The sequence below is a fragment of the Mustela lutreola genome, chromosome 15 (assembly GCF_030435805.1).
Source record: "Mustela lutreola isolate mMusLut2 chromosome 15, mMusLut2.pri, whole genome shotgun sequence".
NCBI classification, from domain to species: domain Eukaryota; kingdom Metazoa; phylum Chordata; class Mammalia; order Carnivora; family Mustelidae; genus Mustela; species Mustela lutreola.
In genome coordinates, this window is record NC_081304.1 from 43,331,835 (window position 1) to 43,358,258 (window position 26,424).

A 26,424-nucleotide genomic window follows, 5' to 3' on the forward strand; every position below is an offset into this window, starting at 1 on the left:
GTTGGAGAGAATACAGCCAACAAGTTGATTGGTTAGGTGACTGGAAAATTGATTGAGAAATGTTTGATTAGTTGAAGCATTTTCCATGATTTCCAATTTGGGCAATGGGGTGTCCCTTTTCTGTAAAGATGGTGCTACTAACCCTTTATAGTGTGTACTTTGTATACTTCTCAGAATGGGGTAGGTTTGCGCTCATTTATCCTCAGATCCAAAGGTACATATTTGATTTGATTGTTTAGTCAGGCTTTAGAATATAACATAGGACACGACTGGGGTATCTAACCACTAGCCTCATTAGCCCTCTGCTAACAAGTGTTTATAAGAACAGCCAAAAGATATGCCCTGCCCAAGTCCCCCTGACAGATGCCAGAAAACAATTTAAAACCTTTCTTCCACTATCCAATCTCTTTTTCAAAATCTATCTAGAAGACTGATAAGGAAAAGGAGACAAAGAAGTGAAACAATTAGCTGGTAACACAAGAGTATTTTTCCCTTATGACTAAAACCACCACAAAAGAGAAGAAAAAAGCTCTAACTCTGACCCATTAAGTCCCATCCAAATGTCTGTTATTTGAGTAACAGCTGCTGGAAACTGAGCTGTCCCTGCATAGAGATGTAGATGTTTATGTCATCAAAACTTCTCACTATCATATTATCCAGCAATCCCATTTCTGGGTATAAATCCAAAAGAACTGAAATCAGGATCTAGAAGAAACGTTTGTCCTCTCATGTTTGTTGCAGCATTATTTACAAGAGCCGAGATAAAGGAATCAACCCAGATGTCCAACAACAAACAAAGGTTAAAGAAAAAGTGATATATAAATACAATGGAATATTATTCAGCCTGAAAAAGGAAGTCCTAAGTGAAATAAGCCAGTCACAGAAGGATGAATACTACATGATTCCACTTATTTGAGGTGTCCAAAATAATCAAACTCACAGTAGCAGAGAGTAGAAAGGTAGTTGTCCAGGCGGGGGTAGGGGCGGCCGCTAAGGGAGATTGTTGTTTAATGGATATAAAGTTTCAGTATTGTAAGATGAAAAAGTTATGGAGCTCTGCTGTGCCACACAGTGTCTACTGTTAACAATACTCTATTGTGCATTTAAAATTTGTTAGGAGGGCAGATCTCATGTTAAATGTTCTTACCACAAAACAAATAGACAACAACAACAACAAAAATGCAAAGAGGCACAAGGAAATTTCTGGAGGTTCAAAATGAACTAAACATAGGTTTAGTGATGGTTATAATGATGGTTTTTCACAGGTATGTGCATATGTCCAAACTATCAAACTGTATATATAAACTATGTGCAGTTTTTTCTTTATGAATTATATCTCAATAAAGCTCTTAATGACAAAAAAACTTCTCACTACTACTGGCTGAAACTTAATCATATATATCTACTCTGGCTATCCTAGTTGACTCCTACTTTGATTTTCCAAAGCTGAAACTATGTCTCAACCCATTGAATACCTGCAGAGATTAAGAGTTTTAGAGTGCAAATAAATGAAAGTAAAGCTCAGAGTTACTATTCTTGATAACTGCCTTCTCCTGGTTTATTTCCTTCTCCTTTCCTACCCTGATCCTTTGCCTACTTTGGTTTTTCCTTCTTACAACCAACTCTCATCTTCTATTATCCCTCCCTCTTCCTCTTTTAGAAAATAAACAGAAAAACCAAATATTTAAAATCACTTTTTAAATCCTGCATATGCAAAACCTCTTTATTTCTTATACCCTTGCATTTTGGAGGGGAGAGAAAATAAGAACGTCTTTTTAAAAACATTTATTTGGGACGCCTGGGTGACTCAGTTGGTTAAGCTGCTGCCTTAGGCTCAGGTCATGATCCCAGCATTCTGGAATCGAGTCCCACACATCAGGCTTCTTGCTCAGCGGGAATCTGCTTCTCCATCTGCCTCTGCCTGCCACTCTGTCTGCCTGTGCTCACTCTGACATAAATAAATAAAATCTTAAAAAAAATAAATGATTTATTTATTTTAGTGTGGGGATGGGAGAGAATCTCAAGCTGACTCCCCACTGAGCATGAAGCCCAGTGTGCAATTTCATGACCCTGTCATCATGACTTGAGCCAAAATCAAGGGTCAGACCCTTAGCCAACTGAGACACACATACCTGGGAAAAAACATTTACTTTCCATTTATGTTTTTTAAAAGTATTCAAAATATAAAAAGTATTCAAAAGTATACAAAATAGATGAAGACTTAGTTCTAAAAGTCATATCAGAAAGGCTAAAGGCATAATAAAAAAATAAATTAAATATCTGAAGGAATTAATAAGGCAGAGATAAAAACTGCTTTCAATTCTCCCAAATTCTCATATCACAACAGATGATAACATAGGTAATATTAAGCATATTAAAAGTGGCTTGTCACTGCCACAGTGTATGCAATTAATCCAAATTATACTAGTTAAGATTTTAAAATTTTCATTCCAGTAAATATTTCAGCATGTTTACCTGAGTTCTTTTAAAATAGCTTCTAAAAAGGAGGTCCTGTAATGACTTGCACTCCTAAAGTTATTTTAAGATTTTATTGCATACTTATTAATTGCAATTTAATTCATTAAGATATAAGGTATCAATTTACGTGTGCTCATAGTATTAAAAATAATTGGTTCATGGAACAAGTATTTACTTGCAAACAACATATTTAGTTCCAAATTAAATTCTAATCCAAAGGAAGACAAAAGATATTTCAAGTTCTTTTCTCTGCTTTCTGGGGTACTTGGTAATTCCAGTTCCTGAATTGTTCCTGGGTTCTGCGGCGTGAACTGTCCTGCTTATACCTATGAAGAACTTATTCCAAGAATGAATGAATATGTAGGAATTCTATTAATATAACTTAGCACATTATGTCAAATGAGAAAAACTCTAAGATTATCTAAATGGATGCTAAAAAGTATTTGATCAAATTAATGTTTTTAGTAAAGTAGGAATATATGATGCTTCTTTTATTCACTCCTTAGGTGGGCTTTAATATATACGTAGTACTCAAGTTGGTAGGCCCTCACCTCAACTTGGCCTTAACTGAATTTCATATTGAACTAAACCTCCCAGTATTTCTTCTAGCCTGAGGATCCCACTTTGTAATGCAGATACCAATTCTCTTTTCTTTTGCTTCTTTCCCTCCTTCCCCCCTTCTTAAATGTCCCTTTAGCCATTTCAGTAGGAATTTTGAAGAGGATAATGTCAAAGTCATATTTTTGCTTTAGAAGTGCTAAATCCAAATCTTAACTAAATTAAGTTCATATCCTGGTTCTGCCACCTACCAGCCATGTGATATTGAACATATTACTTAATCTCTCTAAGCTGAATTTCCTGACCCATAAATATAGGCATAATAATGGCATCTATCTAATAGGGTCAATGGAAAGATTACATTCGAGATAATCTGGGAAAAGCACTTAGCATAACTTGCCTACTGACATTACTACTGCTGCTGCTGCTGTTCTTAGTAATATGATAGTAATAATAATCTCTCAACTAGATGGAAAAGGCTTATAAATTTGCATTAAATTCTCTTTCAAAGAAACTTCTGCTATCTAGGGAAATTTTGCTTCTATAAAATTGTGTTTCACTTCTAGAGACAACTTTGTATTCCCTATATAACCCTGAAGTACTGAGCTCACGATGAGTCATTTGTTAAAATTTATCGTACCCTTAATATGAATTAAGCAATTTTCTGGGTGCTGAATTAGCTACAGTAAAACTCTAAACAAAAAGGGTAAGAAAACCGAACAGGTCCAGAACTGTTTTTGTTTTTTTATGGATGCAAAAGCCACAAAAATAAGGATACAGCTCTGTGGAAATAGGCTCCTTTGGCTAAGTATTGCTTGGAGAAAAACAGGGGCTAAGATTGCTGCTAAGGAAAACACATCCATATATAAAAGAAGTCTCAATCCAGAACAGCTTCTAAGCAACAATTATAGTAATAAAATGTTGCAATCTTTATATGGTATGTATGATGCAAGGACTCATGTGCTAAGAAGGATGTTTTGAAGAGTGTTAAAATCTAACTTGTGCAGTTACCTAACAATTTGCAAGTAGAAGTCTTAAGAAATAACCTTGCAAGTGTCAAAACCTGTTGCTACTGACTGTAAAGTGTCTTTTATTCTTGTTATAGTTTATATGATTTTAAGAAGCAGAAAACACTGTTACATGTCTTTTATTTTTTTTTAATTTTTTAAATTTTTTAAATAAACATATGTGATTAGTCCCAGGGGTACAGGTCTGTGAATCGCCAGGTTTACACAATTCACAGCACTTACCATATCACATACCCTCCCCAATGTCCATAACCCTACCACCCTCTCCCTCCCCTCTTCCCCCCACCACCCTCAATTTGTTTTGTGACATTAAGAGTCTCTTACGGTTTGTGTCCCTCCTGATCCCATCTTGATTCATTTATTCTTTTCCTACCCCCCAAACTCCCCCATGTTGCATCTCCCTATTTTTTCATTTATATTTTCTCTCCCAACTTTTTTTTTTTTGGGGGGGGGGGGGTTCTAAGTGAACACACTTCAGCTGTTCTTAAAACAAAACAAAACAAAACTAGAGATTTTGACAATAAACTAATAGACACTAAACCAAAAAATATGTGTGTACCTTAAAGCCTAGTGAACACTCTGGGACTAAGAGCTTTTAACCCCATAAAGGCCAAGGCAAGAAGCAGGTCTTACTTATCCTGACACTTACATGTACCTGGATTGACAAAGTGATTTCATAGCCTAATGATGACCTAAGTGAAATAACCTTCTCTGCAGTCCCTAACCCCAATTACACATTTAAAACCCTTTTTCCTCCCTTCCTTCCTTCCATTACATCCCCATGACTGACTTACTTTTACAACTGGAAGTTTTTGCTTTTTGACTCCCTTTACCCATTTTACCCATGCTTTCGTCTACCTCTGGCAGCCTCCAATCTGTTCTCTGTGTCTATGAGCTTGACCATGATTTCAATACATAATATATGCATGTGGCAAACAAAATTCAGAAGGTGTCAAGGAGTATTTAAGTTTTCCTCCCATCCCTGCCCTCCCACCTCCTGATTCTCCACAACCCCATTCCCAGAAATGATCACTATGTGAGTTTCTTGGGTATATTTTCAGAGATATTATATGTATATACAATGATATATACCTATACTTTCTCTCAATATATACAATGAACACACACTACACTTATTTTTCTGTCATTGCCTTTTAAAACTATCTTTGTTTCAGTATTTTAAAATAATATAATACAAAATTTACCACCTTAACCATTTTCAAGTATAGAGTTCATTTGTATTAAGTATATTCACATTGTTGTTCAATCACCAGAACTTTTTCATCTTGCAAAACTAAAACTCCATGTCCATTAAAAAACTGTTTTCTATTTTATGAGTTTGATTACCCTAAATACTTCATATAAGTGATATTACACAGTATTTGTCTTTTTGTGACTGGTTTATTTCAGTTAGCATGTCTTCAAGTTTCAGACATATCATAGTATGTGTCAGAATTCTTTCCCTTTTAAGGTTGAATAATATTCCATTGTATACAGACATACCACGTTTTGTTTATCTATTCATTGGTCAATAGATATTTATTTTAATATTTTTGATTACTGTTATTCCAATCACTCTCCTATTAGCAGACTCGGATTACTTGTAATTGTATTCATTTTCTAACTTGCTGTAACAAAATACCACAAACTTGAGGACTTAACACAAATTTATTATCTTTATAGTCTAGAGGTCAGGGGTCCTAAAATCAAAGTGGTGGCAGACCCGTGTTCTTTCTGGGGGATCTAGGTGAGTTTGACAGTTTCCTTCGCCCCACACTAATCCCTAGAATTTCATAATGTGAATGTATCTCGAGATATGGTCTTTAGAGAGGAGATTAAATTAAAATAACGTTTATTGGGGTAGGTCCTAATTCCTAATACAATATGACTGGTATCCTTATAAGAGGAGATCAGGGCACAGACACACAGAGAGGAAAGACCATGTAAAGACAGAGATAAGACAGACATCTACAAGCCAAGGAGAGATCTCAGAAAAAAAAAAAAAAAAGTCAACCCTGCCAACACCTTAAATTCTGACTTCTAGCTTCCAGAACTATGAGAAAATTAACTTCTGTGGTTTAAGCCACTAGTCTATGGTACTTGTTTTGGCAGCCCTGACAAACTACTAATATAGGGAGAATCTGTTTCCCTGCCTTTTCCAGCAACTAGAGACCACCTGCATTCCTTGGCTTGTGACTCCCTTCCTCCATTTTAAAGTCAGTAAAGATGGGTTGAGTCTTTCTCATATTTTATCAATCCAATCTCTTCTTTGTCTCCCTCTTCTACTTTCAAAAGCCCTGGTAATTACACTGTCACCCATTCCAACAATCCAGAATAATCTGCCTATTTTAAAGCTATCTTATTGGAAACCTTAATTCCATCTGCAACATTAATCCCCCCTCTTATCATGTAACATAATATATTTCCAGGTTCATATCTGATTAAGATGAGGACTCTATGGGACATGATTCTGCCTACCACATAATCTTCTTTTCTGTAAATTTTACTGGGGAAAACAATTGTTCTATAGATCCCAATATTCATACCAATATAGTGAGAAGCACAAACACTACAAGCTATATACTTTCCACAGAAAGAGGATCCTAAAAACTTGGTAGCAGCAGTACAATGTTTGAAGTTGCTTTTTCTGGATGATTATTTGGATTTGATTCAACCACAGTTTCTCACACAAGTCTCTTTGTCATAAATGGTACAGATCCACAAGATAATAGGCTAGTATTAAGGATAGCAATAAGGATAGCCACTGAAGGACAGCAATAATTAGACTGAGTCACCTAGAAAGCTTTAATCAGGATGAATTGGTGGTTCCTTCTTCTCAGCATCCACAGTTCCTTGTATGTATATTTTCTAACCCTTATCTCACTCTATCGTAATTATCTCTATATACGTTTCCCTCCCTCGAGACTGTGAGTTTCTCAACTTGTATCTCTAGGGCCTGGCACACACTAAGCATTCAGTAAATGTTCAGTGAATGAGTAACTTACTACTAGTTGGTGCAATTCTTCCCTATAGTCAATAACAATTACATAAATTGAAGATGAGTTATAATCTTTGTGTATAGCTCTGGTTAACAGACCAATAGTCTTCTCCAAACACATGATGTCTGTCTTTGAATTAGTCACAGTAGCAACAGCTCCTACTGAAGGGCCAACTGTTACACGAGACACCGTCTGCCTTAGGCTCCAAGTCAGCATGGAGGCTTTAAGCCAAAAGGGCATCTTTATTTCTTAGAGCTACTTAGAAAGCTGGCTTGTCAGTGGCTGACTCGGTCCAGGTACTCATACCGCAGTACTCTCTAACTTTGGCTTGCAATTTAGCCCATCTCACCTGCAGGGGTATTGTTGCTTTTCACGCTCTGCAGGTACCACATAGTTATTTTATAGTAAGCATCACAGGCATGTTTCTACACTCACTGCTTCCTTTCAGAAGGAATAGGATTTCTCAGTGTAAATCTTATCCATCCTTCAAATACCACTCAAATTCCAGAATTTCAGGAAGCTTCAAAATGATGACTTCAGCCTTCATCTCCCTTTCCTCTGAGCCTTAATGGCCTTGGCAGGGCTGGCAAACTATATGGCCTCTTTTCATATGGCCAGCAAACTAAGTATGATTTTCACATTTTTAAAGGGTTGTTTTTTAAAAGAAAGAAGATGTAACAGAGACGATTTGTGGCCAGCAAAACCTAAAATATTTACTATCAGGTTTTTAACAGAAGAAGGTTGCCAATGCTTGCCTTAGAGCACACAATTCTGCCTAATGAGAAATTGCCTAGAATTGTCTCTAATCTTTAAGGATCATAGTCTTAGCTCCCTTTGGTAGACTCTTCCTGTTGCCTACCAACAGTCATCTCTCAACTCTCTCATCTACCTACCAGTCCCACCACTGAAACTGAAAAGCCACATGTCTGCCTTTTTAGCCTTCCTGCAGGCCAGCACACAGTCATATATCCTAATCCTGGTTAACAGGACCTAAGGGCAAGTCTGCTCCAGGGAAAGATTTTCTGCCCTGATAAAGGGGAATTGAGAAAAACAACAACAAAACCCCTGCTCTTTCTCTGCCTTTGGCTATAGTGGTGCAAAGGTATGAGGTCTACAGCTATGACAGCCATTTTATGACCTTGAGAGGAGAGGCTCAAAAACAAAAAGCAACATGCTAAGTATGGCAGAGCAGAAAAGATAAATCCAGAATCTTGAGAACTGCATTGAACCACTGCCTTACTTCTCTGGGCTCCTTTTTTTTTTTTTTTTTTTTTTTTTTAATTCATGAGCAATAGAGAGAGAGGCAGAAGCAGAGGGAGAAGCAGGCCCACCAAGCAGCAGGGAGCCCGATGCGGAACTCGATCCCAGGACCCCAAGATCATGACCTGAGCAAAAGGCATATGTCCAACCATCTGAGCCACCCAGTTGGCCACATCTGGGCTTTTTATGTTTAAAAGATCACAGTTTAGGGACGCCTGGGTGGCTCAGTTGGTTGGACGACTGCCTTCGGCTCAGGTCATGATCCCGGAGTCCTGGGATCGAGTCCCGCATCGGGCTCCCAGCTCCATGGGGAGTCTGCTTCTCCCTCTGACCTTCTCCTCGCTCATGTTCTCTCTCACTGTCTCTCTCTCAAATAAATAAATAAAATCTTTAAAAAAAAAAAAAAAAAGATCACAGTTTATCCCATTTTTAACATAGTAGTTTGGTACTTTCAATGGAAAGGAAAAGGACCCTTACTCTCTAAGTAGATTTTATATAGTTAGAGAACAGGGTCCATATCTTGTCTATATTTCTATAGCATCTACAGGGCTGCAAATGTTGGGATCTGATTATTTAATAATGACTTTGGATAAAACTTATCACCCATGGAGTTAGAAAAGATTCTTGAGTGTATAAAGCAACAGAGGAGACCAGCTTCTATGAAAATAACCCATGGACAAATACAATAATCGGAGCATTTCACACGTTATCTCATTTAATACTAAAACAACCTAGTGAAGTTACACACTGTAAAATCATTCACTAACTCTAAGTGGCAAAACAAGGATTTTAACTGAGACCTCCTAGATACCAACATCCCTATTCTTTCACCTCCCCTCCTCTTCTAAGTCTTTCATCCCAAATAACAGTGATAAGATTTAGAAATTCTCCCCCAATTTTATTGAGATATAATTGATATATACCATTGTATTAAAGAATACAACATAATGACTTGATATAAGAGTATTTGTCGCTTTGGAGATTTTACTTCATAATTCTTTGAATATTCACTTATGATAGTATCTCAGAGCCTATACAAATGCTACATTACTTGTAATAGCAAATTCACACCCTCACACAGAGATCATTTGAATACATTTTTTTAAAAGCCCACCAAACCCTGTCATCTCCTTGAGGTTTGGGTTTTTTTTCCCCCCTTCTCTTTTTTTGATACAACCATCTGTCTACAAAGGCATGTTTCTGAAATAGGAGAAAAATCCCTAAGCAGTGATTCTTAAAAATGTGGTCCCCATACTACCAGCAACAGCATCATCTGGGAACTTACTAGCAATGCAAATACTAAGGCTCCACCCTGGATCTACCAAATCAGAAAATTGGGGATGGGGGTATGGCCCAGAAATGTGTTTTTAGCAAGCTCAACAGGTGATTCTGATAAACACTGAGGCTTGAGATACACTGGTCTGAAGTATTTGCATCTATAGATAACACTTAAATCATGGCTTTAGAACCAGAATGGTGAGATCTTATCAGTCCTTGACTAGCTTTCTATAGCAAAACCAACAAAAGGAAAGTGGTGAATTGCCAGTGAGATGTAAAAGTAGTCATTCATACACATGGATTATTCAGTTTACATAAAGAGGCATTACCTGTTTTTAATGAATGCCTACATAGGTAACTAAGATACTAATGTGGATTCTGAAAAGTAATCATCCACAGAAGAAAAAAAAATTAATAAACAAGTAACAAGCAAGGTCATAAACACATGAAGAAGCAAAGAAGCCAGTGGTAGGTGTTCAACCCTCACTGAACTCTCCCCAAAAGAGAGAATAAAATAGCAGCAGCAACTCAGAACTTCTAGATCTGGAATCTTGAAATACAAAAGAAAACTTTGGATTTCTGTCTCTAGTTGCTAATTAAGTGGCTCAAAACTGATAAGCAATCCATAGAGAGATTATCTGTTTGTCTCATTTTAGGCAAACCAAATAATCTATTATTTTCCATTTGGGGTCAGGCTCCTGCTGTTAACAAGTTAGATGCTTACTTCCCTCCTGTTCTGTGTAGGAGTTAAAAAAAATACAAAAAAAACAACTGTTCTGTCAACTTCAAGAGCTGACAGCAGGCTAGCTAAACAAGGAGATACAGAAAGTTTAATGTTTGTTGAAAGCATACAATTCTGGTTGACCCCCATTTATGTAGTAAATCATCTACATGTTATCTTTATGGTCATTAAAATCTTAGACTTCTAATTCTTCTAGTTTCCTTTCTCAGACTAATGTATGAGAGCTAACTGTGGCCACCAATCAGCTCCAAACCCTACCACACAAACACCTTTAAAAAAATGTTTTTTGTGTAGCTTTGTTTGGAATCTGGGCTCTGAAGTGAACTGGGGTTTAGAGATACTAATGTGTATACCATGTAATATGACCACTGTATGCTTCTGTAGAATATGCAAAGAACTGAAGCTGTTATTCCTTCTGTTATTCCTTCAGGGAATGCAGGTTTGAAGGGCAAAGAGAAGGCTATTTAGAGAAACTGGAGGAATTCAGAAAACAAGAATTTGAAGACAAGAAGACACTGAGTAAGAAAGAAGAGAAAAGCCTCTCTTGGACAATTGTCTGGGTATGTGTGCCAGGAAAGAAAGACAAGTGCAGAAAGATTGCTGTTACTGAGATAGAGTCCTGAGGCATTACCAAAGTCAGGTTTCAGATGATTGTGAAAAGAAGTTTTTACTTAGAACCACAGATTAGACCTATTTCTCAGTAGTTAAAGAGCTTGATTCCTTCTTTAATAAGAGAACTGAAAGACTGAGCTCTACGATCACAGGAGCAGCTCAGGTTGATTAGGAAGGAGGGCTGGAGACACTTAAACTTAAGGACTAACAAGCTGAGTGGGGCATAAAGTGAGTGATGATTTTGTACTTGTAATTAATTTCCTATTTTGACTACACGATCTCTTCATACTGCAGAAAGGCCATTTTTGCTTTCTGATTTAATTGCCCGGACTATAACGAGAGAAGCTGCCCAGTAGGAGCTAAAAGGTTGTAAACCTGAGGAATAATCTTTCCAGAAAATTCACTCCCTATTCTCTGGAGAAATAGTTATACCAACTGTTAAAACTATCTGAGGGGAATATCATCTGAACACCTCTCTGGAGATCTCCTTCCCTGATTCCACTTTCAACATGTACTAAAAATCAGTCAGTTTTGGGTCTGGTGGGGGTAGGGCTTCCTCCTCAAAATCCTTTAATTCATAAAACTGTTAAAGGTGAGAAAAGTCCAATTACAGAATCTACCCAAGTCTGACTTCTTTTCTGCAGTCACCCACAATTCAGGGGCTGACATGATGGTGAGATTGCTAAACTCCTTGGGGAAACATTCATGCTGGTAGGAGACAGGGTAAACACATAAAATTCAATTTCCACCAGAGAAGGATCCCCATCAAATATTGGTCATGGGTCAATGGTATTCCCAACTGAAAAGAGCGAGGATACTAGAGACCCAAAAGAAGAGAGGATCAAGGAGGATGCAGAGTCCTGGATCTTGCAAGGGAAGAGCCACTCTGTCAGGCCAGGGTCAGTAGAGACCCTTGTGAACAAACTGATGACTGTCACAGAGCGGAGTTATTCTGAAAAAAACAAAAACAAAAACAAAAAACAACAACAAAAAAAACTTGCAGAGAATGATAAATTGCTTTTTTTTTTTTTTAAAGATTTTTATTTATTTATTTGACAGAGAGAAATCACAAGTAGATGGAGAGGCAGGCAGAGAGAGAGAGAGAGGGAAGCAGGCTCCCTGCCAAGCAGCGAGCCCGATGCGGGACTCGATCCCAGGACCCTGAGATCATGACCTGAGCCGAAGGCAGCGGCTCAATCCACTGAGCCACCCAGGCGCCCCGATAAATTGCTTTTGATAGTGGCTTTTTCTCTAGAACAACAGCAAAATGCAGGAAGTTCCTCTGCAGAAATCAAAATCCATGTCAGTCTCTTCCTAAAACACAGGACCAGTAGAAATCAGAGCTGTTTTCATAAGCAGCAGGGCTAGACACTAAAGCACTGGAGTTTATGGTTGCTACTATCCTGACCCTAGAGAAAAACCTGGAGTTTACACATGGATTTCTTGCATACAAGGCAGCACAAAGATACATTTCAGGCCCAGGCAATGCCCCTGAGGAAGTAGTGACAAGTGCCATGTCCTACAGAAATCAGTCAGCTTCTGAGAGGCAAAGCTGTCTGAGCCTGAGCAGAACTGTCAGAAATTGTATGTTCTAGCAGAAAATCCCCTTCCATGAGGATAATTTCTCTGAAAGAAAATGCTCATCACATATGGAGATAAATCTTAGATCTTTCTCATGTAAACATATCCTCTGAAGTGGATGGTCTCTGTTTCTCATAAGCAAGAAAAGTCTTTCCAAATATACTAGTTTCTTCTAACTGGGGTAAAAGAAGAAAACAAAACCTGAAAATCCATTGCTTGGGAGTTGTACTAGCTCATTCTGTTATTCTCACTATTCCCGCTGTCTAGATGGAGAACAAATATTGGTATGAGAATGACATTGGTATTCTTTGTTGGTAATTAGGCCATGTGCATCTCAGGAAATTATCATTTAAAATACAATAATGTAGGGCACACCTGATGGCTCAGCTGGTTAGGCATCCAACTCTAGATTTTGGCTCAGGTCCTGATCTGAGGGTCATGTGGTCAAGCCCTGCATGGGGTTTGCACTAGGCATAGAGCCTGCTTAGAATTCTCTCTCCTCCTCTCCCCGGTGCTCCCCCACCCTCCACCACCATGCACAGAAATACAAAACAAAACAAAAACCAAACAAATAATTTAGTCTCATCCCTTTGCCACATCAAGATAATTCCATTAGGAAGGGGACCAACCTGTCGGGAAGTGCAACAGAACCCTGCACCCTCCAGACACTTTAAATCTGGAACCTACTGTCTATGAGTTCAGATCACTGTCATTGGCTCATGTAGATTTGTCAAAGGAAGGTGGTTAGAAAGATTCAAAGTAAAAATCACCCTACTGTAATAGCCACAATTCTACTGGGAGTTAGAAAACCTCCACTATTGGGGCACTTGGGTGGCTCAGTGGGTTAAGCTGCTGCCTTCGGCTCAGGTCATGATCTCAGGGTCCTGGGATCAAGCCCCACATCGGGCTTTCTGCTCAGCGGGGAGCCTGTTTCCTCCTCTCTCTCTGCCTGCCTCTCTGCCTGCTTGTCATCTCTCTCTGTCAAATAAATAAATAAAATCTCTAAAAAAAAAAAAAAAAATTTAAAAAAGAAAAAAACCTCCACTATTGAAACTCAACATTTAAGACCCACACTGAGTAGAAATCAAGCTACACACGGCCACAGAATAAAACTTCCTCTGATGAAAAGTGTCTAGTTTCCAATTTCTGAAGCAATGTCTTTTCTTCATTAATCCTCAACTAATTGCAAACTAAGATGAATGGGTAGACCCTTCTTGTGTTCTGAAGCTCTAAATTGTTTGCTTGAAGGATAAGGAACAGTTTCATATTTTGACAAAAAGATCACTTGCAGTTAAGCCACATAAAAGTACTCTCTCCAAAGACTGCTCATAATTGACACCTAGTCAAGTAACCACTAAGTATGCCCAGTTTCCTCAATTCCAAATAACCAAATGAAGATACTTTCTAATCTTCTTACTGAAACAATTTTTCAGGTTTCTGTGTATGTTTTATTTAGCATTAGTGTTTGACAAATGTCCTTAGCTAGTTATTTCCTATTTACTTCTAAATCTATAATAGGCCTCATAATTTTGTTTTTTAAAATATTTTATTTATTTATTTGACAAAAAGAGAGAGAGCATGCGAGCACAAGGAGAGTGGCAGGCAGGAGAGGCAGGCTCCTGGCTGAGCAGGTGGAGCCCGATGTGACTCAATCGCAGCACCTTGGGATCATGACCTAAGCCAAGGGCAGTTGCTTAACCAACTGAGCCACCCAGGCACCCTAATTTTGAGAATAAATAAAGAAACATTGTTCTTCCTTTATAGCACTACAGAATCTTAAAATTTCCTTTGAAATTTTGAAAGTTTTGGTGTATTTGCGAGGAATGTATAGTTATATTCCCTGTCCCGCTTGGCCAGTGGGCAGCAGGGAATTTCAAAAAGCAGACACCATATTCAGGTTCTCCCAACAAGACCGTCAGCAACAAAGCACAGTGCTTCAAAGTCTCCCCTAAATGCAGTAATCAACCAGCATCCACTCATTTCTTCAAACTGCAGGCTAAGACCCATGAACAGCTTTTGAAATATCTAGTGGTTTGCAGCAACATAGCTTTTTTTTTTAACTGAATAGAAAGAAAAATATCAGTACACTTCATAAAGGAAGAGGAAGAACTGTTTCACGAAACTTCTGTTCTAGATATGTATGTACCTAAACAAGCAACTATGCAAGCATAACAATCATCATATAAAACATATTTCTTACATGTGGACCTCCACCACAAGAACTTGAAACCTACTCCTCTACACCACAAATTTCAAGAGGAAAAAGATCAAGTGTATCTAATTCACTCATTACTATATATCCAGCAATTACACACAGTGCCTGGCACTTACAATAGGCACTCAAGAACTACTTGTTGGCTGACTATTCAATATGCATTCTTATATTATTAATACTGTGTTCCATAAATAAAAATCTGGATTGAATCCAAGTAATTAGAAAATATCTTTTATGAAGGCACTAAAAAAATGACATTTGGTTAGTAAATTTACTTCCTCTTTCACATACCCTCTAATTGATATGCTCAACAACTGGTAGATCCCAGCAGGAAATAAGAGGCAAGACCTTGGGAAACAACAAACTAAATGATCACACCCAGGATATATTAAATCAACAGAGGCCTATCATCTTATTATATATGTACATATTCTTTTTTTTTTTTTTTTTTTAAAGATTTTACTTACTTACTTGACAGGGATCGCAAGCAGGCAAAGAGGCAGGCAAAGAGAGAGGGGGAGGCAGTCTTCCTGCTGAGCAGAGAGCCCGATGCAGGGCTCGATCCCAGGATCCTGAGATCATGACCTGAGCTGATGGCAGATGCTTTAACGCACTGAGCCACCCAGGCACCCCTATATGTATATACTCTGACAAAATATGCACAGACCTCTAGAGTGGGAAAAGCACTTAATTTGGGATTGAAACATAGTGGCACAAAACACAAAGGCTAACTGGCCTTTGATGAATTGTTTCAACCTCACTGAGCCTAGTTTCCTCAACTGCCAAGACCAGTTGTGACAACTATAAATGGTTACTAAAAAAATTGGTGTAACTTGTAGAATACAGAGGAAAATCTTCATGGCAATGGGTTAAGCAAAGATTTTTTAATAGCACAAAAAAGCATGAACCATAAGAGAAAAAACCTGTAAGATAGAGTTCAACAAAATTAAAAACTTACTCTTTGAGAGACTCACTTAAGAATACAAAAAGTAGGGCACCTGGATGGCTCAATCAGTTTAGTGACTGCCTCCGACTCAGGTCATGATTCCAGGGTCCTGGGATCATGCCCCACATCAGGCTTCCTGCTCAGTGGAGAGTCTGCTTCTCCCTCTCCCCCTTGCTCACGCACTATCTCCCCCTATCTTTGTCTCAAATAAAAATAAATACATAAATAACTTTTTAAAAAGAATACACTAAGTAGGGGACTTGGGTGACTCAGTCAGTTAGCATCTGCCTTTAGCTCGGAACATGATCTCAGGGTCCTGGGATTAAGACCCATGTCGGTCTCCCTGCTCATCAGGGAGTCTGCTTCTTCTCCCTCTATGCATGCACGCGCTCTGTCTCTCTTCCCACCTCGCTCTTGCGCTCTCTCAAATAAATAAATAAATAAAATCTTAAGAAAAGAAGACAAAAAGTAGCTACAGACTGGGAAGAAATATTTAGGAAATATGTCTGACAAAGTATTTGTATACAGAATATGTAAAGAATTCTTGCAACTAAGTAAGAAAAATAAAAAATGGACAAAAGATTTGAACAGACCCTTTACCAAGAAAAGATATAGTCAGCAAACAAGCACATGAAAAGATGCAGCTAGGTATACCGTATTGAAGGAAAAATGAAGAAATAAAGCACAGATTATATAACATTAAAAGATGAAAAGAATCTTTTCTGAATTTTTGCCCAGATTGTAAACTACTGATTTAGTCAACTCTTTGAGGACAAGGACATAGAATAGGAACCCCATAAATGTTTAAACCTGGTACATTGTGAGAGTTGAAAATCACGAAGTTATTTAAAATGACAAACATTAATGTTTTAAAAAATGCAGAGTAGTATTTAGGATGGTAGCAAGTTGAATAAATGAACTCCTCCTTAGAATTCTGTAATTGCCTTGAACTACCAATGGAAATAAGGAAATAATTTAAAATGCTAAATCAGAGTTATTGCCCATCACTGAAAACCAATTACTGAAAATAATCATTCAGCATTTTCACTGTCATTTTTACTCACAGAAAGAAAAATGTTTTAAAATTCTCTCTGGTCAGCTAACTATATGATCTCTATTTCTATTCAGGTTTGGTTTTTAAGAGTGAACCCCTGGGGGCGCCTGGGTGGCTCAGTTGGTTGGGCGAATGCCTTCGGCTCAGATCATGATCCTAGAGTCTGAGGATTGAGTCCCCACATGGGGCTCCCTGCTCTGTGGGGAGTCTGCTTCTCTCTCTGACTCTCCCTCCTCTCATGCTCTCTCTCTCTCTCAAATAAATAAATAAATAAAATCTTAAAGAAAAAAATAAAAGAGTGAACCCCTGGGTCACATCCAAGCTTTATGTTTATTTAAAACTACTTTCCCTTTGCCCCAAAAGTATGTTCCTAGAAATTTATTGTAATTATGTGAAATGACATTTTTCTTGTGTTATTTATTGCCGCATTTATTCTAATAACAAAAGTTTAGACACTGGTTAATTAATCACAGTACATTTATGCAATGAAGTCCTATCTAGGAAGGATAAAAACAAGGGAGTTTTCATGTATTAATATGGAATATTTCTAAGCTAGACTAAATGGAAAAAAATATTACGTGTAACGTAGTACTATTAATGTAAAAGAGGAGCCATACACACACACACTGCTTATCTATGCATAGAGTACGTCTAAAAAGAGTCACAGAAAACTAGTAATAGTAGTTAATTCGTTGTATGAAAATGGAGAATTGGATGGCTGGAAAACAGGAAGAGGGAGACTTTTCCACTGCATGCTCTTTACAACTTTTCTAATTTTGAATCTTATGAGTGTACAACCTCATTTAAGGAATTAAAATTTAAAAAAAAACTTAAAAATCAAATAATAACAATGAAAAAAATTTACTTAGCCTTTCAGCATAAGCAAACCACAGGAAAAAAAGTTTTGATTAAGTGTTTGAGTGAGGATACTGACATGTCACAGAGGCACCTATCTGGGCCTGTATGGGCTCCTTTAATGACATGGAATACTGGTATCATAAACCCAAAATCTGTATGAGCCATCATTCAGACACTGATTTAGAAAATTCCTACTGGAATTACCACTGTCCGTTGGATAAAAATAATAGTTTTCCCTGAAAGTTTCTCTTCATTACCTGTAACTTTTATCTCAACACAAAAGGTCATGCCCAAAGGTCAAAACAGAATCTTCCAAGGGTAAACCCTAATTATATACAGGCTTCTAAACATGACAACAAAACAGACAACAACCAAAGCAGTATCAAGACTTTCTGAAGTTGTGAGATTCCCTTCAGCATTTCTAAAACTTCTCACACGAGAAAGAAGGGAAGCAAAATAAGGAATTTTAGGAATGAAACTCTGGCTAACAGGGTTATGGGGCATCTGAGAAGTCACGGGATAGGTCTGACTTTCTCAGAGGGGAGCTGTTTTTTTTTTTTTTTTTTTTAAATATTCCCAACATCTGTTATTAAAATTAGTTCTGCACAAATGTTTGCAGATGTAGAGCAGCTGGCAGTCTTGCCTGCATTTTGCCCATTGGTCTATCACAAGCAAGTCACTAAAGTAGGGCTATTGAATTTTCCATTTGTGTTCCAGTGTTTTCAGAGAACTGGCAAATTTATGTTCTGGAATACAAGATTCAGAATGTTAATGTTCTACTGAACACTGGTTAGAGCTTGAGATATTCTAGCAGAATTGAAAGTATACATCTATTCTCTCAAGATAATAAGATTTGAAAATATACTCTCCTGCAGCCTTTTGTAAGCAAAATTTTTTCAAACCAGTGTGGAATAAAGATATACTATTCTAGTTATACTACTGTGTCCTGATTCATTTGATTTTTTAAAAAGAAATCAGAGAATAAACATGTCTTACTCCATTAGTTTAAAAAATGTAAAACAGAAAAGGATACAATTTTCATCCTTCAGACTGGCAAAGACAAGAGGCTATAAATGTTTCCAAAGCTATTAAAGAAAAGAAAAAGAGGAATTTGCACTCCCAATGGCTGGTAGTGAAAAATGGTAAAATTTTTCTGAAAAGTAATATGACATAATATGACACCGTATCAAAAACTTTGAAAATGCGGGGCGCCTGGGTGGCTCAGTGGGTTAAGCCGCTGCCTTCGGCTCAGGTCATGATCTCAGAGTCCTGGGATCGAGTCCCGCATCGGGCTCTCTGCAGAGAGCCTGCTTCCCTCTCTCTCTCTCTCTGGCTGCCTCTCTGACTACTTGTGATTTCTCTCTGTCAAATTAATAAATAAAATCTTAAAAAAAAAAAAAAAACTTTGAAAATGCTCATTATCTTGAACTCAGTAAATTCCAGAATTCACTGTTAAGAGACAATCAGAGATGTATATAAAGATTTATGTACAAAATATTCCCTACAGAATTATACATAACGAAACTCAAATGTCCAACAGGTAAATAGCTAAATTATAACACATTAAAATGAATATCTTAGTAAAACACAGGGAGTCTTATTTCAGCCAAATCCTTTAATAAGTCTAAACCATTTTTTAAAACAGAAAAACAGTGATGGAAAGCAGTGGTCTATTAGATATGCTTGCTTTTGGTTTTTAAAGTTATGGAAGGGTAAAATTATTTCTTTTGAATTGTGTAAATGTTGGTTTTAGACTAATTCCAGCTCTGATTCTTGAAAACTGAGAGTTATATCTTTAAGTTTGTTTTAACACTCACAATTAGAACTGGTGACTATTAGTATCCACACAGTATAACATTAGCACCAAGTCTTGGCTCCCGTCCAATAAGCAATACAATAGCAACAATAAAAATCAGTGTGCATTCTTATCCCTAGATCCTACGTGGAAAAAGAAAGGCTAAATCTCCCTCCTACCCAAAAAAATGCTTAATGATATTTACACAAGGTTAGGTGGGTACAGGACCAGATAAAAAAGAGGGGTGGGCTAGTGTTCTCTTAACAGAGTGAATGGAGCACAGGAGGGCTTACAGTGGCATGTAAAAATTCTTGGTGGCTTAAAAGGCATTTTTGGGCATAGAAAAGTGCAAGTAACAAGTTTCTGAAATACTTCATGTTGAAAGAATTTCAATAATTTTGGTGAGTTTCAGACCTATGGGGTTAAAAAAAAAAACAAGCAAGCAAGCCAACAGGCAAGCAAACAAAATATCCATACTTACTAATGGCTACCTAAAAAACCCCAAGAGAAATGAAATAGAGTAGAATGGCTTTTAACATAATCTTTAAACAGTCTAAAATGTGTAACTGGCTCAAAAACCTCTGAAGAAACATGTGCAACCAACACATAGAGATAAGAAATATATTTATTTATTTATTTATTTATTTACTAAGATTTTATTTATTTGTCAGAGAGAGAGAGATGGGCAGATGGAGATGCAGGGAGCCCGATGCAGGAGTCAATCCCAGGAGCCTGGGATCATGACCTGAGCTGAAGGCAGAGACAGAGACACCCAGGTATCCCAAGAAATATATTTAAAGAAAGAAGAACCAAAGTCACATATTCAGAAGAAAAGCTGCGCTTTTTCATCATTACCTACCCAGGCAAACATCAATCAACTTCTACAATTAGTATAAGACATGTGACTTAAATAGAGCAAATTTAAAACAGTTGGAAACTCCAACTCAAGTATTCTCTCCATCCCATGCCCTTTATGTTCTGGTTTTATAAGAGGTTATTAACAAAAACACAAATGGACTGATTTATAAACAAGCTTCTAGGAAAAGTTCTCCAGAGATTTCATACTTGGCCCAGTTTCTTCCACTTTCCACATCTATACTCCCTCTAAAGAGAAGTATTCAAAATAATGGCTGCTTTCCAGAAAAGTTTATGAATATACTAAAGAAAGATACTTAGTTAAAAGGAATTTTCAGATCAATACTTTTAACTTAAAAAAATTCATTGTTGGGTTTTATTCATTGGCTTCATGAATTATGAAAAGAGAACACAGAGATGCAGAATTTTCACTGTCAGACAATATGTAACTTGGCCAGAAAATTAAGTTAACTAGAGTGTTGCAAACTCTCAAAAAATAAAGGACTTGGTCTTGAGCTTTCTTTTCTTTTTCTATAACTCTCCCCAACCAAGTGATCTCATTAGTCACAGGACTCTAAATATCAACTGTTCACTGAAGATTCCCAAATGCGTATTTCTAGCTCTAAACCTCTATTCCAAGGTCCAGACTCTTATATTCAATTATTTGTTATCTCTACTGGGGATCTCACTGTCATCTGTAAACTCCCCAGTCCAACTCCCACTCCCTCTCCCAAATCCACCCTGGACTAGAATACCTTACCTTGGATAATGGTGCAAACATACACCTCAGCTGCTACAAGCAGAAAGCTAGGGGACACTTGGGGGACTCAGTCAGTTAAACCACTCTTGGTTTCAGCTCAGGTCGAAATTTGATCTCAGCGTGGTGAGATGGGGCCCCACGTCTGGCTCCAAGCTTAGGGCAGAGCCTGCTTGAGCTTTTTCTCCCGCTGCCCCTCCTACTCATACACACGAGCTCTCTCAAATAAACAAACAAACAAACAAACAAATAAATAAATAAATCTTAAAAAGAAAGAAAGATGGGAGTCATGTTTGATGTATTCTTTTGCCTCAGTCCTCTAGCCAACCTATCAGGAAGCTCTGCAGGTTCTACCTCAAATCTATCCACTGCTTGTCTCACCCGCCATGGCTTCCCTTACTGCTGATCTATTTCAACCTTATCTCTTACAATCTGTACTCTGTACAGGAACCAAAGCCATTTTTTTTAAAGATTTTATTTATTTGACAGAGAGATGACAAGTAGGCAGAGAGGCAGGCAGAGAGGAGGAAGCAGGCTCCCCATGGAGCAGAGAACCCAATGCGGGGCTTGATCCCAGGACCCTGGGATCATGACCTGAGCCAAAGGCAGAAGCTTAACCCACTGAACCACCCAGGTGCCCCCCAAAGCCATTTTTTAAAAGCAGAAATATGGTCCCACCCTGATGAAAACCTTTCAATAGTTTCTCCATATTGCTCAGAAAAAAAGAAAAAAAAAACCCACAGAAAACAACCACCAAATTTCTATGTTCTATAAACTCTTACATAATCTGCCCCTTGCGTACTTCTCTAGTTTCCTCTTTCTGCCCCACTATATGTTGATCCAGCCACACTGGCCTTCCTGATTCTCAAATATGTCAAACTTTCTCTACCTCAGAACCTTTGAACATACCATTCTCTTTGTTTAGACCACCCTCTTCCTTGTTTTCCTATGGACTTCTACTCATTCTTCAACCTCACTAAGTTTGACTTCCTCAGGGAGGCCCTTCCTAACCTCCAATCTAAGCACTACTTTCTATTTGTTTCAGTCATAGAATTACCAATTTGTAATTATACATTTGTGTACATGCTTAATTTTATCTTCACTACCATGTAGAAAAAGCTTCATGAGAGAAGGAACTATGTCTGCTTTATTTATTCGTCAATACATATTTATTGCCCTAGCAACAGGAAGTGACATATAGTAGATGCTCAATACATATTTTTAGAACAAACAAACAAGTAGAGGTTTTTTAAAAGGAGCTGGAGAAATACATGGAAACAAGGAAAAGATAAAAAAAATCAGGGCTGCAATACATCATACTACCTTACTCAGCATTCATTATTTCTTCCAGATTTCTACTATAGTAGATACTACATATTAAATGAATTACTAACCATAAGGATCAGAGAAGGCATAGGCAAGAAAAGATGAGATAAAATCTAGCTGTATCCTTCTAAGTATATTGTATGATTATAACTAGCAAACAAATTAATGGTGAGGATACTCATGATCTCAATGATCTGAGTTACATAAATTATGATTAGGTAGAAAAACAAGTGCAAAGCAGCAAGTGAACAACTGAAAATGTCTGATTGGCTGATTTTCTGATGTTAATCATAGGAATTAAGATTTTCTATGGAAAAGGAAATGTGTACATTTGGCGTTACTTTTCATAGCTATACATATTGTACAAAGTGGTGGCTAAATTACATGAATGTCCCCTAAACTTCATGTCTACACATTTTATTTTTTCAAATCTGTGGGGTATCTTTTTTTATTTCATAAGTATCTAGTTTAAAAAAAAAAGTCTAAAAATTAAAATATGATGACTATGCTTTCCAAACAAAAATAAATCAGAATGCACACTGATGAATATTTAAAACTAAGAGTATTAAAAATCCATAATTATTATCATTTCCATATTACAAATAAGGGTACAGGACTCAAGTAATTTACCCAAGATGAATATAAGAGTTAGGATCAATTTTCAAAATAGGCTTTTCTTACTGAGAGGTTCATGCTGCTCCCACTTTGCTACAATGCTTTCCACTGTTCATTTATGTCAATATTAATCGAGTATCTACTATGTGCTATTATAATTAAATGGATATTAGAAAGGAAATTAAAACTTGTCCTTAAAGCAAACAAATACTTCCAGAATTAAACTAAACCTAATGAGAAAGAGAGAGAGAGAAGGAGAGTGAGAGACACTACTTGAAACAAAGAGGATCAACTGTCATTTTCTTTGTTATAACCTGATCCAACAGCATGTGACATCCATTTGAGGCCTCTGGTTCATCAGAAAGTTATCAAAACAAGGTGCATTGTTTCCAAGTCCCAACCAAGGCCCATGAAAATAAAGCTGGTAAAAGCAATGCCATAAATATAATGTTGGATATTCCAAATTTTGACACCTAAAGATATTAGAGAATAGAATGTTAAAAAAATGACGGATATTTTCAAAAACTTAATGTTACAACATAATTTGTTCTTGAGACACTCAAATAAAAAAATAAAATGCAAACCAAGTACAAAGCCACAACTAATACACTTATGCACATATGGCTAGGATAAAAAGCCTGCTAGTCATTCATTCATCTATCCATCCATCTGTCCAATATCCACCTGACTAGCCGGCCATCACACATCACTGAGTGCTTGTTACAAAGGACACTCTGCGGGGTGCCTGGGTGGCTCAATCTGCCTTTGGCTCAGGTCATGATCCCAGGACCCTGGGATTGAGCCCCGCATCATTGCATCATCGGGCTCTCTGCTCAGAAGGGAGCCTGCTTCCCTTCCTTTCTCTGCCTGTTTCTCTACCTACTCGTGATCTCTGTCAAATAAATAAATAAAATCTTTAAAAAAAAACAAACAAAGGACACTCTGCTGCATGGTATATAAGGATGAATTGAACATGGATTTCACTCTTAAGTAGCCTTCAGTTTAGTACTAGAAGGAACAAATAATTAGAAGGTACAAAGGAGAGGTTACTGCTCAAGGACTGGGGAGGGCTTTGTGGAGGAGAATTGCTGGAACCAGACCTGGACACACAAAAATATATATATGGAAATGAGAGGAGAGTGCGCTTGTCCATTCTGTCTGGGTGGAGGCAGCAGGCTAAATACTGTAGAGGGGTTAAATGGAATCCAGGCTTCATTCTGGAGTCCATAATACTGGTATTAACTCAGCCCACTTAATTCATAAATGCTGAGAGTTTCCCACTTGTAACTGTAAAATAGAGCTTGAATCACCTTCCTTCTGGAGTGGAATTTTGTGAGAAGTAATTAATATGTACAAAGGAGTAATATTCTCAAAGGAAGTTTCTTTTCCTGGATTTTAAAAGGCAGAAAATAAATTTACACATTACATTTTCTTTCCTAGTTTCTTTCCTAGTTTCTCCTTATTAAGTCCTGCATAAGCAAAAATTGCTCTGGTTAATCTAATGAATAAAACTAAGATAATTCCACAAAGTATCACAGAATTCTTTGCTTCCTCCAATCTAAGTCCTAACCTTACTAACCTAGAGAGAGATAAGACACAACAAATTCCTGGGAGGTGAAATAGTAAGACAGAAAATACACTCAGGTGAATTAGTTTGCTACCACCAGACTATAAGCTCCTTTTTTTTCCTCCCCAGACTGTAAGCTTCTTAACATAAAAGAAAGTAATTCTCAGAAACTGGAAGGGTCATTAAGATGGATTTAGTTCAACTTACACAGGTTGGTCGTGAGGTTGAGAGAGTTGTAATGAACTGCTCAAGACTGCCCATCTACTTAATGGCAGACCTAGGACTTCATTTCTGGGTCCACCATTCTTTCCTTTAGCTGAGAGGCTCTCAGAAAGAATCCTGCCTACAGAAGTGTTCGGCATAGCCTTCACAGTATTTTATTAATCTGAATTTTAAATTCATTCATTCATTCATTCATTCAGAGACTACAAGTGAGAGCAGGGAAGGGTAGAGGGAGAAAGAGAGAATCTGAAGCCGGCTCCAAACTGAGAGTGGAGCTTGATGTGGGCCTCATCTCGTGACCCTGAGATCATGACCTCAGCCAAAATCAAGAGTGGGACGCCCAACCAAATGAGCCACCTAGGTGGCCTGAAACACTTTTTTTAGTTTAAAACTAGAAACTAGAATTAAATAATAACACTGCCAAAATGTCCGCACATGCGAAGTGCTAAAGATTTTCCAAACCTTAGTTATCATAGCTATAAAGTAAGTTTATTGTCAATTGGCAACCAAAAAATAGTAGGATCGTTTTAAAATGAAAAAGAGAAATAAAGTCCTTGTATTAAATGGAATTAGGAAATCATAAACCATCTACAGCTCTTATTTTCCCAATATCTTTGTTAATAACAAAATAGTTACGAAAAGTATACCAGGGAAATGAACTTTGGTTATAGAACTCAGTAGCTGGGGGCTTTCAGGACATATAGAGCTTAATACACAGCTATCATCTTTGCCTGTCACCTGAATAGCTATACAATGCCAATTTTCTTAACTTTTCCTAAAATGAAAATATAGTTTTTAATTTTTGGAAAATGATGTTTGGAGCATACTCACTGCCACCACTGGTAGAAATATAAACAAAACAACCTTCCTAGAAAGCAATTTGGCCCACTTGCCAGAATCCTTTAAAAAGCTCACTGCCTTTTTCCCAGTAAATCCATTTAAAAATAATTTATTTATTTATTTATTTATTTATTTGACAGAGATCACAAGAAGGCAGAGAGGCAGGCAGAGAGACAGGAGGAAGCAGGCTCCCCATGGAGCAGAGAGCCCGATGTGGGGCTTGATCCCAGGACCCTGGGATCATGACCTGAGCTGAAGGCAGAGGCTTTACCCACTGTGCCACCCAGGCCCCCCGTCCCAGTAAATCCATTTGGATATGCCATGTTTCTTTCTCCTACTATCATTACCATCAAATGAATATAACAAATTTGAAATAATCAAGGATTTATCATCTGACCTTAAATGTCTAAAGAATGAATAAGATTGGACTTTTTTTTCATTACATATTCAGCATATCTGAATACATGTAGATTTATCCCATTCTTCTTAAGTGCTGCATAGTGTTCAAGAGTTTACTTAAGCATTCGCCTATTAATGGATATTTAAGTTTTTTGGTTTTGTTTTGTGTTTTGTTGTTACCAACAACACTACAACAATCATTCTTGTGGCAGACACTTGTGTTACATTTAAGGAAGTTTTTCTAGACTAGATTCCAAGAAAGGGGACTGCTGAGTCATGAGGTACAGGTATTTTAAATTTTAATAGATTCTGCCAATTTGCCCTCCAAAGTACCTATACCAATTTAAATGTTCACAAACTGTTTACAAAAATGTCTTTCCCTATTTCCTCATCACACTAGATGTTTTTACATTAAGTATTTTTCCTAAGCCAAGAGTGA

At 37.4% G+C, this 26,424-nt stretch overlaps 1 protein-coding gene across 2 annotated transcripts in view; it reads right to left on the reverse strand.

Annotated features, from left to right (window-relative positions):
- The window catches only part of SSH2 (slingshot protein phosphatase 2), a 258,525-nt gene that overhangs the window by 201,674 nt on the left and 30,427 nt on the right, over window positions 1-26,424 (reverse strand). The gene's annotated exons all lie outside the window — the stretch shown is intronic.